The sequence below is a fragment of the Pipistrellus hanaki genome (assembly GCF_964339955.1).
Source record: "Pipistrellus hanaki genome assembly, chromosome: 2".
Lineage (NCBI taxonomy): Eukaryota > Metazoa > Chordata > Mammalia > Chiroptera > Vespertilionidae > Pipistrellus > Pipistrellus hanaki.
In genome coordinates, this window is record NC_140504.1 from 150603661 (window position 1) to 150619565 (window position 15905).

A 15905-nucleotide genomic window follows, 5' to 3' on the forward strand; every position below is an offset into this window, starting at 1 on the left:
GTGCCAAGACAAGATCACATACAATAGGGTCCTGGAGCACAATTAGACCAATAAAATTGAAACAAGTCTTTCTGTTACTGAGCTATGCAAGACTGGGTCTGAGTGGTCACGGAGAGATGACTATAAAGGATGTAGAGACTAGCTGTGTGTGGAAAAAGAAGTGGCAGTGCAGTTCACCATTAAATGTAGTAAATGGGATTTCATTTTATTTTGATATCTTTTCACTTGTCTTTCAAAGTTTGATGCCTAAATTCTTTAGTTACCTGGCTTTTGTCAACTTAATTTCTCACAAACTTTAGCACATACACCAGGCATACAGATGTAATATGAAACTCCCCGATAAAAATGAGAAAGATAAAGTCAATCTCTGATTCCAAGCTATCTCACCATGTATTTCATAGGCAAGAATGCTTGACGCATGCTCCTTCACTTCAGTAACTCCATTTGTTCTTGGACTAATTCTTACTCATCCTTTAATATTCAACCCAACCGTGACCACTTCTGGGATGATTTTGCAAGGCATGCCCCAGACTCTGCCTCTAGAACTACATATATCCACTATATCATTGTTACCTGCCCAAGCGTAAACTACAAGTCCTTGAAGCTTTTTCTGTTATTTTTCTATTCTCATTTTATAGAACAATATCTGACTCATATAAAAAGATCAATAAGTGCTTATATAATAAATAAATATCTCCCTTCTTCCTCACCATGTCAAATACCTAATACATGACCAGTTCATTCAAGTGATTTCTACATCTTAACAAGTTTTATATTTTCAAGTAATACTCCTATTTTCAGAATTAGAGTATTTTTGAAGTTTAGAAAGCCTCTTAATTAAACAGGATAATCTTGGAATGCTGATACTTGCAATGTTTTTTTGGAGGCAATAGTGAATTTTCAAGTACCTCAGTTTTTATCCATCAAGTGGGGGGTTTATTTCTCTTTCTAATAAATTGTTATAATTACTGAATTCAGATTGAATGACACTGTGTCCTCTCAGAAGCAATCCCCCCTCAGTGGAGAGCTGAGGTACTCTGTAGATAATTACTTCTAGTTGGGTTAGTCTAATCATGTGCACACCTTGGACCCCACACTCTAAGCTCTTGAAATGATAGCTGCTTCTCAAGAGCCTTCTTCATTGTTTCAGTGGGATGTGAATGAGATTCTCACAACTGCTCTTCCTTGTGCTATACATGCATGCTACATAATTGAATTTGTAAGTGGTCTTGGGAGACCTAAATCCACCCATAGAGATTCAGTGGGTGTGTTTCTTATGTGCTATAATTTGTTGCCAGGAATCCTCTGTCAGTCATATTTGAAATTTGTCCTTAATATTTTGTGTGATATGTAGGGAAGCAGTTTCATCCATTGTCATTATGAAAATCAATTCGGTTTAGTTGAAAGGCACCATTGGAGTTTGCTTTCCACGAACTGGAAGAACTCTATTTATTCCAGTATACAATTGATGGATGCTTATTGCTCACCTTAAAGCATTCAAGTTAATAAATAGCAAAGGGATTTTAAAAGTATGTCATCTCCATTCTGCAAGCACAAATAAAATTATGTATCTAAGCAATCATCACCAGAGGCTACCAACATCATGAAGATAGTAACAGCACAACATTATTTGACATCTGATGGATGTAAAATGATTAAGTATTCATGCCCAAACAAAACCAAGCCTAGAGATGATCAGGTCTAAAGTTCTAGCCACCAAGAAGGAAGGAAGTTAGGAAGAAAGGAAGAAAGGGAAGAACTAAACTAACAGGATGCATGTTATCATATTGCGCAGTATTTCTTTATTCCCAGAGTAATTGTTGTACATTGACACATAATTCCTTGATGTTACATTTCAAAGCATTAACTTAACTGTAAACAGCTGTATAATTATTAGTTATTTAAAATAACAAAATCTATAATAGTAATCACTATTCTGTAGTCACTCACAACACATAGATGAACTTGCTTTAATACCTGGGAAAATACACATTATAGTCAAGTGGCAATATTCTATGTGGAATGCCCAAAAGGCAATGAATTAGACTTACAACTGACATAGAGAATTAAATATATTTAATAATGTAACAAGTTGCCATCATAGAGAAGTATACTATGGAGAAAAAACTTGCCTATTTAAAGTATATGTATGTCAGTATGCTCTTGTGCAATATATATATTTGTATGTGTGTGTGTGTGTTTTGTACTTGTTCTTTGGTGAGTTTGTATCAGACAACTACCTTGGGAATTTCTAAAGATGGTAGAATTCTTGGATTCGCCTTAAAAAGATGTACATTTCCCTGAAAACAGAGCATATAGCCTCTTGGAGCAGAGTAGATACAAGCTCTCAGATTGCACTGAGGATAATGTACTCAGAAGAGTAAATGCAGGATAAGATCCATGTTTAAAAACCGCCCTGGACTTCAGTGTGCACACCTGCTCACCTTCATTGAACAAAGCACAGAGAACAGAGGGAAAGGAAGAAAGATAGAAAGAAAGGGTTATTAGAAATATAGCTGTTGAGAACAGTACCTTGCATATCTCCTAAAGAGAAGCATGCTCATTGATTCTACATTTCTCAGGTTAAAAATAAATAGCTGACCCTAAGTTCAGATTTTAGGTGGCTGCCCACAAACCTGAAAAGTACGGTAGTTTTGAAGGGAATTAAATGAGCTGAGAGAAAATAAACTTGAGGATCCAGACCTAGAACGTATCAGCCAAACTTAACAGTGAGGAAGTAAGATCACCCTTACTTATTAACCTAACCACAAAATACGCAAGAGCCAGCATTTTCCACCAAATGTTCAACAGCCACACCACATGGCAGTTAGATATAGTGACTGCAGGCAGCTCACAGACTTCACAGATTTTGGTTCTGATTTACACGTTGTCCCGAAGAAATAAAATTACTCATACTTGTATCTGACAGTGTATTCTGACTGAGATGACAAATGACATTCTATATTTAGAATGAAAGACAGAAGGGAACTGATCTGACTCTAGATTTCTCTCAGGTTGGGTTTGGAAACTTGACTAACCTGCCTTTCTGGGTTTCTAGGAATATTCAGCGTCAGGCAGGTATCATATTTGTATTGGTTATACATCAGGAATTTGGACAGTATTGTAAATTTTTAGTGGAAGAGTCTCATGACATTGTGACTATTTCTCACTGGGTCTAATAGTATCTCTGTCCTCTCACATTCATGGAGTAAAGCCTAGGACTTTGTTCCTTTATTGATCAGTCTCATGCTCCCACAGAAGCCTCCATTCCTTGATAATTACCAGTTCAATCTCCAAGCAACATGGGTTCTAAGTAGAAATCCACCCCTCCTTTTTAATGAAATATTCAGAAATGTCTAAATCTTTTTTTCTAACTTCTACAGCCAAAATGAGTGGAAAGATTGCATTTCATATGCATCAACCACTTATTGTGTTTTGATAGAACAGGGTAGAAAGCTTGTTTGAGAATCAAGAGCATCTAACTGGTTTTGCTCTTATTTGAGAAGCCACTTAATTATGTTGAGCTACATATTTCTGAGTTTTTGCAATGGTAGTTTATTTAATATATAACCTTTGAAGATCCTTTTTGTTCAAAAATGATGTGACTGTAGGAGTATGATATAATAGGACTGCCTACACTATCCAAATTTAGTTCTTAACCTCAATTGCATTAAGTGGACATGATTCCCCAGGAAAGATTTCCCTACACAAGCAGATGTTAAAGAACCCAAACGTCAGCACGTGCCAGCTGGATAACATTGAGCGAGCATAATGCGGGGTATTTAAAAATCGCTCAGCCTCAGACTTTGCATCTTCACAATGAGAAGAACGGAAAGGATGACTGTGTCCTTTCCTAAAATGAAGAATCTTTCCCTCAGTGGAGAATTTGTTTCTCAGAAAACCAAGAATTTAGTCTTTTCTCCTATCCTCCGCGGATAATACTTCTCCTCTCCTGAGTCCCTCTGTCAGGATAAAAGCCTTTTGCCCTAACGATGATAGGTTAAGGCTTTTAAGAAAGAATAGACGAGGGAAGTCAATTATGGCTCTACGCTTTGATAATATACTCCAGGTTTTTTACAGATAACGGTGATTTCTCTCCTTCCCCACTCCACTTGCTCTGTTTGGATGCAGCCTATGAGAGAGATTCACTTTTCCGCCAGTGGTACTTAGGAAAAGAATCTGGGGGAAATCCCAAATGTTCTGAGCCCTCCACAAAGAGGCCCGAGTGGTTCCTTAGTGACCTCAGCCTGAGGATTCCGGAGTGTGGCCACCACTCTGACTGCAGAAGAGCACAGGCTTTTGTGAGCCTATGGACATTGCAGCTCAGATGCTCTACCTGGGTCATGCAGCACTTAGCCTGGGGCCAGCCTGTGCTTTTTCTCACATGAGAAAGGAAGCTGCAAGGCATGTTCTTCCTGGAGGCCCCTCGGGTTCTCCTAGCATGAGGATTGGTTCACTGTGCATTATGGAGGTCATCCAATCCTATCAATCTGCTCCGACAGGGAAGTCGTATTTTTCCAAGCCACTGCGAAGTTAAACTGACAATGTGTACATTTTCTGGCTTTTTTCAAAAGCATCATCTAACCATAGAACAGCCTATAAATGAACACTGTTTTTCTTCATAGTGTGGTGATTAGAAATAATTATTTCACACATATGTTGCATTTTATAGCACACTAAATCAAAATTACATGCCATACACTGCTTTATCTTTCTCCTATTTTAATTTACACTTCCCTAAATAGGTAATATATTTACCTATGTTGGAAAATAAAACAATCTTCTGAAGACTTTCTTAGTGTTCTATACCTGCGTGGATGCTGTTTCTTTCCTTCCTATCAAACTAACTGGATTGTTGCCACTTCGTTAGCCAGCTCTCAATCAAGCGCAGCGAACACATGAATTGAGAGATTGCTGCATATGGCAGACAGCGCTGAGTAACTCTGCAGGGAATACTTTCTGCCAATTTGGGCTCTAAATCTGTTTTATGTTCACTTTAGTGTCCTCCGCTGAGAGCAGAATTCCAGCTCCATTCAAACCACAGTAACCCTTGTTTTCCTGTTGGAATCAGGATGTATTCCTGAAATGGCATGCACAGAACAGAATACCCATCTCTATGAAATGCATTATCCTTCGGAAATGCCTAACAACAATTGTTTACTCAATAATAGGAAACAGTTTTGCTTTACCTTTGAAAGTCTGGCATTTAACTTATGATTTTGTCAATATGCAATAAAGGCCACAGCAAAAGGGCTATGATGAATCCGTTATCGACCTAACTCTGAGCAGTTGTGTGCTTTTGTTCTGTTTTGAGTCGCTGCATATGCATAACAATAATATTGCCTAGGTTCCAAAGAAAACATAAAGTCCATTTCCTGAATAAAGTACATGCACCTGGCAGAAAAATCATGTAGCAGAGGCTTGAATGCAAAGGTTAGCAGTTATTACAGCAACCAAAAGCAGAGCTTCTATCAAAGAAGCTGTTTAGCTCTTTATTGGCTTGGCCTTTCAACAAATATTTATTGTGTATCTTTCTGGGCAGTACAATGCGCTGCTCACTGAAGAAGCTGCAGGTGAGTATTACATAAGTTTTGCCTCCAAGAGGATAAAAACCTATTAGGATGGGTAAACATCTAAACATAATAGAAGGAACTACACATTACTCTCTTCAAAACCATTTGGCAGACACCTAAATGTCAGGACTTTGTAATGCCATCCCTCATCCCAAATCATCTGAGATGGATTCAAAGATCAGGATTCATGTGCAAGTAGTTGATTGAAGGAATAAACTTAGAAAAAATGAATAGGGCAATGAGACAGTGAGACAAGAAAAGAAGGGAAGCCAGTACCAGCCACATTAAATAAGCAGGTGCCTGGCCAGCATGGCTCAGTGTTGAGTGTTGACTTATAAATCAGGAGGTCAGGATTCATTTCCCAGTCAGGGCACAGGCCCAGGTTGCGGGCTCAATCCCCAGTGTGGGGTGTATAGGAGGCAGCTGATCAATGATTCTCTCTCATCATTAATGTTTTTATCTTTCTCTCTCCCTCTCCCTTCCTCTCTGGAATCGATAAAAAATATATATTTGCAATTTTAAATAAGCAGGAGACAGCTTAAAACATGCTTCTGAGTTAACCTGCTGAAGGAGTAAGAAGTTTCTCCTTTAACATTGGTGGAGGGCTACTGCAGGCTGAACAAACTCCTAGAAATTTAGAACCTACCATGAGCATGAACCAGCCATATTCCCAGGCCTGGATCTCATAGACAATCACAGATCCAACCACAGTTTCCAGCAAGAAGCTGTAAAAATATTTGAAATGATGAGTGCACAAAGGGATATCTTTGTGTACTCATTCCCTTTGCTGCAGCTCATACTCAAATTTTAACATATTGTGAACATTTTTGACAATACCATTTATTATACTTTATATACATAAATTTTATAGATTCTGTCTTATACTGTATTTTTAGTTCCAGTAACAATTGGAATATTTCCTTTCTCTTTAATCCTTACCTTTGCTTTTCATTTGTTGTTATGCAAGTGAAGTATTCTGATTGCCTGCCTCCAGTCCTCACCCACTTATCATATACACTGTTATCAGATTAACATTTTGGGCTACGTTCCATTTGCACTCCATTTATCCATTCTCAGTGTTTTTCTGTCCTTTGTTCCCCGCAAGCCTACCTAAGACTCCTCTGCTTGAAATCGGTGTTGGGAAGTACCAGCAGGGTATCAGCAAGTTCCATAGATTTGTAAGCACAGAATACGATTTGAAACTATGTCACTTCAGTGTTGGACATTCTCATGTGTGATTTAATATTTACTATGCATCAATTTGGTGCATTAAAATAGCCTCTATTACACACACACACACCAAAAATATGTAAAATGAGACTTTCAGCATTAGCTTGTCTCTATCTCAAAACAAAACCCATATTTTAATGTGAAGTTCAAGAACACATTAACTTGCCAAGGAGATGGTGAAGAACTTATCTTTTTTTTTTCTCCCTGTTATCTGACCAACAATCTTTAGTCTGTCAGAGAGATTGGAAAAGCCAAGAGGTAAGTTGGAAATTAAAGTTAGTATTTTTATGACAAAACCTATGCTGCCAGTTCCATTTCCCAAGAGGAATTAGGGTGAGATGCTTGTCTTCTGACCTTATTTTAGTGAGAGGAGCTTCACAGAGATAACTCAGCATGCGTGATTGTGTTCCCAGCAGTGTTGTGACACGCTGGATGAGGGTCAGACTCACAGGAGAAAATTTTAAAGGGCTAAAGACTGTAGCAGAAGCTGTCTGCTGGGTAGCTTCATGAAAAGCAGGGTATAATAATAAAAAAAATAACTGCACTCCCACTGATGGTAGATGAACAGGGTGTGTTTCCTCTACCATACACAGGAGCAAATGGGTAAGATTTGGTTTATATCTGGCAAACAGGGACAAGTGGTAGAACAAGTGGATCTCAGCAGAACGAGGTGGAGGGAGTTTTGCCCAATGTCTAGAAACGAGAAAGACATTTTAAATGTTCTGCTAGATGAGACACATCTTCATATCTCAATGAAAGTAGAGATGAGAGAGCCTCATGATGAGAGAGATTCTAAGTAACTCATCAAAGTACTTCTGACAGAGAGTCAGTTTTATTTATTTATTTTTTTAATTTATTGTTGACCCTGTTGCAATGTCCCCCACTTTCCAATTTTGCCACAGCGAGAGGAAGCTTATGGCGAAGTGATCCGGGTAGGTAACATGTAGAAAACGGGTACATTTTTTCTAGGCAGTCAACTCAAAGGGGAGGACATACATTTTAATTTTAAACAAAGATTCATTATTGTTGTTATATTGGACCAGTCAGAATGTTAATAGAGGGGAGTGTGCCTTGTCTCCCTTACTTGCTGCTGGGCATGGTTTTCTTGGGGTACCTCTGGAATAATGCATTTCTGGAGGCCCCCACAGAAGGATATGATCTAAAGCTTTTATTTTGGTGAATTTCACCTGTGTGTTTCCAAAGTCCCATTTCCCTTAGTCCAGTCATAGAAGAAGTGTAGATGGGGCTTCAATAGAGCTAACATCAGAGCTATTGTCCAGAGTTCCTTCCCATGTTGGAGCTGGGCTAGCTTACGTTGTCCTCTGCATTGTAGTCCATAGTCCATTTTGTGTGGGGTCTGCATGGCTGTGGGCCATAGGGACAAATGCAAATGAGTAGAAGCAAAAGAGCCCCATAGGACAAGAGTGGAGCACAAGACAACACATTCCTCTGGTTAGGGGATTATGTATTCCCAAATGTTCATGCTCTTGCAGTGGCCACACCCATTCTAGCCAATCATCACTGCCTCCAGGTATGATTGACAGGCAAGTACTTTCCCTATGTCCCCCCAACTTTACTAGTCAGGTGTTTATATTCTCTTGTTGGACCCCTTCCTCCACGGGGAATGTGGAGTTGTAACTTCCTGTTGAAGCTACCCAAATGACACACCGATAATATCTGGCCTTCCCTTTATTCCTTTCCTATTATTTTAAAAAAATATATTTTATTGATATTTTACAGAGAGGAGGAAGGGAGAGAGATAGAGAGCTAGAAACGTCGATGAGAGGGAAACATCAACCAGCTGCCTCTTGCACACCCCCTACCAGGGATGTGCCCGCAACCAATTTACATGCCCTTGACCCGAATCGAACCTGGGACCTTTCAGTCCGCAGACCGACGCTCTACCACTGAGCCAAACTGGTTTCGGCTCCTTTCCTATTATTAATAACCAGCTAATTACAAAGGTACCAAGAATGACTAATTTTATACTATTTTTTGAGGGAAATGGTTTAGAGGAAATTTATTTTCTAAAAGTGACCTCCACAAATCAGAGATCAAGATCTAGTGAACAGTTTGAAGACATTTATGCTCTTGTGCATATGAAACGTGGAAATTTTATATCTGTAATTTTTTGAGAAAAAAGTTCCATTATATATTGAGATATACAGTATATATACTAAATATATTGGATCTTTAAACAAGAAAACCAAACTAGCCTGAATTATTATGCTTCTTTTCATTTAATAGCATATAAAATGGAATGAAATCTCTTAAAGTGTCTTTTTAAAGAAAAATTTCAAGGATGAAAAAAATTCCATTAATTTAAGCTATTTACCAGATAAATGCATATTACCCTGCTTCCCCGAAAATAAGACAGTGTCTTATATTAATTTTTTTCTCCTAAAATTGTGCTAGGTCTTATTTTCAGGGGATGTCTTATCTTTCCGTGCAGTAGGTCTTATTTTCGAAGGATGTCTTATTTTCGGGGAAACACCGGTAGTTATTTACCATTAACACCTAACTTTTAGAGCAGTGGTTCTCAACCTTTCTAATGCCGGGATCCTTTAATACAGTTCCTCAAATAGTGGTGACCCCCAACTATAAAATTACTTTCATTGCTATTTCATAACTGTAATTTTGCTATTGTTAAGAATCATAACATCAAAACTTGAAATATCAAGAAAAGGCGAAGTGAATGAATGAATAAGGCCCTGGCAGTGAGCTGCGAGGGGGTCTAGAGAACATATTGCCCAAAAAAACTAATATTACTTATAATTTATGCATAAAGAAAAGGTTCTCTCAATAGGACTGTATGAGAAGAGTTAAAACAAAACAAACTTGAGAAAAGAACAATTATTAACATAGCAGATAGGTATAGGAAAAAAGTTCAATATTGAAATGGCTAGTCATGTTTTAATGTTTTACTTACAGGAAGACCTAATATTTTAACACATTTTAATATAGTTCTCTTTGTACATCATAAAATATTAAAATACATTGCACTTCACAAGTGTAATCAAGAAGGGTTCTCACTATTAGCAACAATACTGTGACACCAGGATTCTCTTTGTCCTGCCCTCAGAATCATAGGTATGGATTATAGTTCCCTGCATAGGTTTTAAATAACAGTCTGAAATATGTTACTGCCCTTGAGTTTATCAGTGCCTGCTTATTATTTTATTTTTTGCCTCTTTGGATATATAATCTATAGAAATTCCTTCCAAATATTATTTTTAAATACAGCCATGATGGAAGCAACAGTACACAGGAGAACTGTGTAAGAGCCCATTATGATACAAATTGAGGCACATTCAAATACTAGTACACTGTAAGAGAGATGAGATATGAGAATTCATGTAATCATAATTTGTTTTTGTCACTAACAAGGCATTTGTCACATGACTGCAGTATCTGTTATGGATTGGGATATTAAAAGAGATGTGCCATACGGTGAGAAGCAATTGTCCTTATGGTAAAACTATTCCTTTCACTTTCTAATGACAAGGAAAATATCATTAAGGGTGAATTGCCTAGGTCACTTTCTAAAAGACTTCAATATAGAACAGAGTGAGTTAAGAAAGACTGTTTCCCACAACTCTTGGAACTACTGTGGTAATCTCTTACAGGTTTCTCACTGCTTTCTTCATGGAAACAATGTTTCAGATTCCAATCAGAGTCATTTCATAAAAGCACAGATCTTAATATTTGCTGATATCCCTTCAGTGGTTCTGTATTATACCTAGAAAACATTTTTTTAATTTAAGAAAATAAAATGATTAAATTCCTTATGTATTGAAGGCCTACCCAGTCTACCTCCTGTCAGTCTCTAATCTCATAAAATTCTGTGTTCCTCTGATTTTTCTGTCCTAGTTGCAATGGCTTCTTTTAGTCCCCTCTACTCATTTTGATAACTCCCACCACAGAGTTTTGATTTTTTTTCTCCCTTGAAATTGTTTACTTCCTGGTTTGCCTAGTTTATGACTATTCCTCCTTAATATTTACTTGTCTCTGACACAGGAAAGTTCTCTTGGATAAATTCTTCAGTTAAAATCTGCCTCTCACACACAATTCCTTAGCAATATACACTTTTCTTTCATAGCCCTGTGATTTGGCTTGTTTTCCTGAGCAAGATGCAAGGGTGATTTCTTTCCTGGATCCTAATCCAGATGGATTCAAACAATGAAGATATGGACAAAGGTGGTGGACATTTATTTGAAGCAAATATAGACTCCTACTTAGAGAAGGGGTTTTAAGGGGGTAACCCACTAATCTCCTTTTTATTTATTTTATTTTTTTTTTTGTTGTTGAGGTTTACAAATGCTATAGTTCTTTCTCTCTTTATGTTCCCTTCTAATTGTCTTTCAGAATATCATTTTCAAAGCCCAAAACCCAGTGGTACCCCATCTTTACCTCCCCCTTATCTTGTAACCTTTCTCTATCTCCTGTGAAGATCTGTTTTCATCTTTCTCTCATGGTGAAAGTTTGTTTCCTTTCTCCCCCTGCCCTGCGGCTTTTCCCTATCCTCTATGAAAGGATGTCTTCCTCTCCCCTTATCCTGCGGCACTTTTCTGTTCTCTGTGAAAATATGCCTCTGGAAGCTCCAAGCCCTCACCAATGCATTCCTCCCCCATGGGCCCTCTTTATTCCTACAACCCCCTAAACCGGCCTATTACTATATCCCTAAAAGTTCTTTCACCTGCACAGCTTCAATTTCAAACACACACACGTTCTTAATGTCTATCTCCTGTCCCTCACAGGAGGATATGCTCCAGGAGAACAGAGGAAGAAAAAAAGTCTGTAGTTGTTCAATGTTGTGCCATCAGTGCTCAATTTGTTAAATTTAAGAATTCAAAGGAGAGTGATAGATTCAAAAGTCCTAAGAATCTATTTGTGGTGGATACAAGTCAAAATATATCAGTATATTGTACTTACTATACCTACTTGAGGTCACAATTATGTTTAGGAAGCAAGATTTATGTAGACAAAATATTAGTTAATTAGGAGAGTACACTGAATAAATTAATATCATAGTAGTTACAACATTCAGTTTAAGTTAATGTTAAATAATATTATTATGTTATAAATCATTTTACCATGCATATTTTATATTTATAAAATATATTTTGTGATATTCATATTTCATATTTACATTTCTATATTTATGAATCATATTATTTTATAGTTATAATTTTAAATATTTAACATTAAACAATATTTATTAAATATATTTAATATTAATATTGAATTGTTAATTTATATTTGCTCACCTCAGAATAGTCAGTAAACAAAAACTAAAGCTTAGAGGGACTAGCTTCTTTAAAATCCAAAAACATTATAAAAGTAATACAAGTATTTGAATCACAAAACAAAGAAAAGCTACCCTATGGCACCCAAATTAGAATTTATATTTTCTGAAAATTAAAAATATAGGTGAATAAAAGCACCAGTTGGCTTGTTTATGATAGTGTTCTCCCATGGACTCTACTATTAGAAGGAGATGGGGAAGTAATAAATACAATATTTAAGAGTTTAAAATATAAAATATGAAGATGGGATAAAAATAAATGAGAGGGGAGGTACTCTTTTCTTGAGATACTCCCTGAATGATAAGAAGAAATCAATTCTGCAAATTTCTTAGTGTAGTGCATTCTAGACAGAGAAAATACAAAGGCTCTGATATAGAAAGAGCTTGATCTCTTTTAATACCCCCCCCCAAAAAAAAATGTCATTGTGCAAAGACAAAGGACAAAGAATTGTTTATCACTCCAGTAACAACAAGAACTTTAGCACACAGATGTGCTCTCAAAATAACCTTTTTTTTTTTTTTTTTTAAGAATGGAGGATAGATACATCAAAAATATTTTCTCAAACCAGAAAGCAAAGAAACTTTAATATTACTATGGACCTGTCCAAAGGATTCAGGAGTGTGGAAAGATACACTGACCAACTGTAGGACAATTTAAGCATCAATAAAGGCAATCATTGAGTTAATAAAAAAACATTTAAAATTTCCAAGTGTGGGAGTTTGTGGTGACACAATGGACATTTTTGGGAAAGTCTGGGAAGTTAATCCATTGTTTTGAAAAGTGATTGAATCAAGAGAAAAAGTAATTACTGAAAATAAAATCAATGCATATGTAACTAAAGTGTAGTGAATGTTGGAGACATGAAAAGAGATAGGTTAGGAGCCAGACCAAAAAAGATCCTATGAGGCATGGTAAGCAGCTTGTATTTTATTCTAATTGCAACAGAAAGCAATTGAGTATTTTGAGCTGATTAATCATATATTTAAGGAGAAAACAAAAGTGGAGAAAATAACAATGCTATAAAAATTAAAAGGAGAAATATAAAAAAGCAGATTTTATTATCTCAAAACAGAGATGCCTGTTGATATTTTGATAAGAGAATAGTGAAAATGTTGACTCTATCATTGGAAAATTAATTTGATGTGAGAATGTAGTACAGGTCTTCTGGTGATGAACTCTTTTAGCTTCTGTATGTCAAAAAAAAAGTCTTTATTTCAGTTTTGTAAGATATTTCTCTCAATTTAAGTTCTAGACTGATAATTTTATCTTTCAGTACTTCAAAGGTGTTACTCCAGAACTTTCTTACCTATCTTATTTCCAGTGAAAAATGTGCTGGTCTTCTGACCCTGACCTTTTTTCTTGGTTCCTAATGTATCCTTTTCTCTGAATGCTTTTAATTTTTTTCTTTATCATTGGTTTTGAGTAATATTGTCATGATGTGCTTTAGTACAATTATGTGTGTGTGTGCTTGCACATGTGTGCTTGGAATTTTTTGTATCTAGATTTATAATTTTCATCAATTTTAGAAAAATTGCATTCACCACTCTTTAGGTTTTTAATTATTTTTTAAGTATTTGCTTTCATATGTTTTTTTCATTGCTGTATCTTCAAGTTTACTAGTCTTTTTTCCTGTAATGTTTAATGTACCATTAATCTTTTCCACTGTATTTTTCATCTCACACTTTGCAGCTTTCATCTGTAAAAATACAGTTTTTGTCCTTTTTTGCACATTTATTTTTTACGTTTAACTTTTAATAGATATAATAGAGTTATACCTAACTGTTTTAACAACTTTGGTAATTCTAACATCAACATCATTTCTGGGTCAATTTCATGAGGATGACTGACTTTAGATCTCATTTTGAGTTCTATTTTCTGCTTCTTTGCATGCCTGATTTTAATTGGATACTAGATATTGTGAGTTTTACCTTTTTCTCTGCTGAATATTTTTGCATTTCTATAAATATTATTCAGCTTTTTTTTCTGGGATACAGTTAAGTTACTTAGAAATGGTTTGTATTTTGAAGTATTGCTTTTAAGCTTTGTTGGGCAGGAGCAGAGGAGTGTCAAGACGAGGGTAATCATTTCATGTACTGAGGAAAAGTTTTTCTCAGTTATTTCTTCTCAGGCACCATGAATTACATCTCTGTTTAGTCATTGGTGGGAACAGCCACTATCCCAGATCCCACATGAGCATTGAGCACTCTTCCCTCTAATCCTTCAGGTGATTCTTTCACAGAGTTGTTTCTCAGCATGTATGCAGTCATCTGTACCCTGTTGAATAACCAAGGAGGACCCTCTGTAGATCCCTAAAGTTCTTTCTCAGAGCATTCTCTTCCCTCCCATACTCTGCTGTGGAAGCACTAGCCACCTTAGTCTCTCCAGACTCTCAGGCATGCCTTCTCAACTCTGGGAATCCTCTGGGCTCTTGTGTGCATTTTCTAACAGTTCCGTATGACCTGAGAGTTATTTTAGAATTGGGCAATTGTAAGGCAAACTATGTTTCTCTTTTCTCAAGGATTATAATCATTCATTCCTTTATATCCAGTGCTTTAAAAACTGTTTATTCATAATGTAACATATGTAATTTCATATATAAAATTGTGGTTCTTCAAATAGGACTATAAATTAATCCTAAACCAGTTATTTAATCTTGTCCAGAAATAGAAGTCTCATTGATTTGCTATTGCTTTCAGTTAATATTTTCAAGTTGACACACTTTCATTTTCTCCTCACATTTGGTAATTGAGAAATGGGGAGGGAGAATTCTGTGTATACCTTTTGAAACATCTATTGTATATCTAATAAAATTTATTAAAACACATATTATTTGTATTGATTAATTTGAGAGAGAAAGAAAGCAACTTAAAGTTGTTGTTCCACTTATTTATGCATTCATTGGTTGATTCTTGTATGTGGCCTGACCTGGGATCAAAGCAGCAACCTTGGTGTTTCAAGACAACTCTCTAACTAACTGAGCTACCCAGCCAGGGCCATGTATGATCAATTTAAAACGGCTGCATAAGAAGAATGTTGCTTTGCCTAAAGCATCCCCAAGTAGATGTAATAGTTTCCTTCCTTCCTTATTTCCTTTTTTTCTTCCTTGCTTTCTTCCTTTCTTCTTTCTTTTTCTTAGGTTCCCTCTTTAGAAACTTCTTGAAACTTTTTGTTTATATACAATGAGATTATTTTTTTTCTACATTTTGCTATTGTCTGTGAAAAATCATTTTCCTCCATTCACTGAAAACCCAAGCACTTTTCCACTTCAACTTATGTCATCAGACTATGTACATTTCTATGGAAAATCATGCAATAATCTATTTTACAGCCCCCAAATATGTTTAACTTTAATGACCTTTCCTTTCTTCTATCTCAAGACTTTGGTTATAGTCTTGATCTTATCAATATTACAAGCTGTAATGCATTAAAAAATCTTCAACCAATTCTAATTACATTATTGATTCAAATATTTTTGTCCTAATTAACTTTCATCAAACTTTATTTTTCTCTTTTTCCTGTTAATCAATCCCTTATAATATTTTAATTTATTTGATCAACTCTTTTAAAGATTTGAAAAATGTTATTCCAGGGTGAACTCATTTTTTATTTTCTCTACACCTATGCTTACAAAGCTGAACATTAATGAGAAAAATCATACACTAAAAATATAGAGGTCAACATAAATTTGTGATTTCTACACACAAAAAAGTCTACATAGTGCCAAGTTATTCTTCACATTCCTCTAATAACCCCTTTCTTGAGTGCTCCATATATGTAGACTATTTTAAACCTTCTC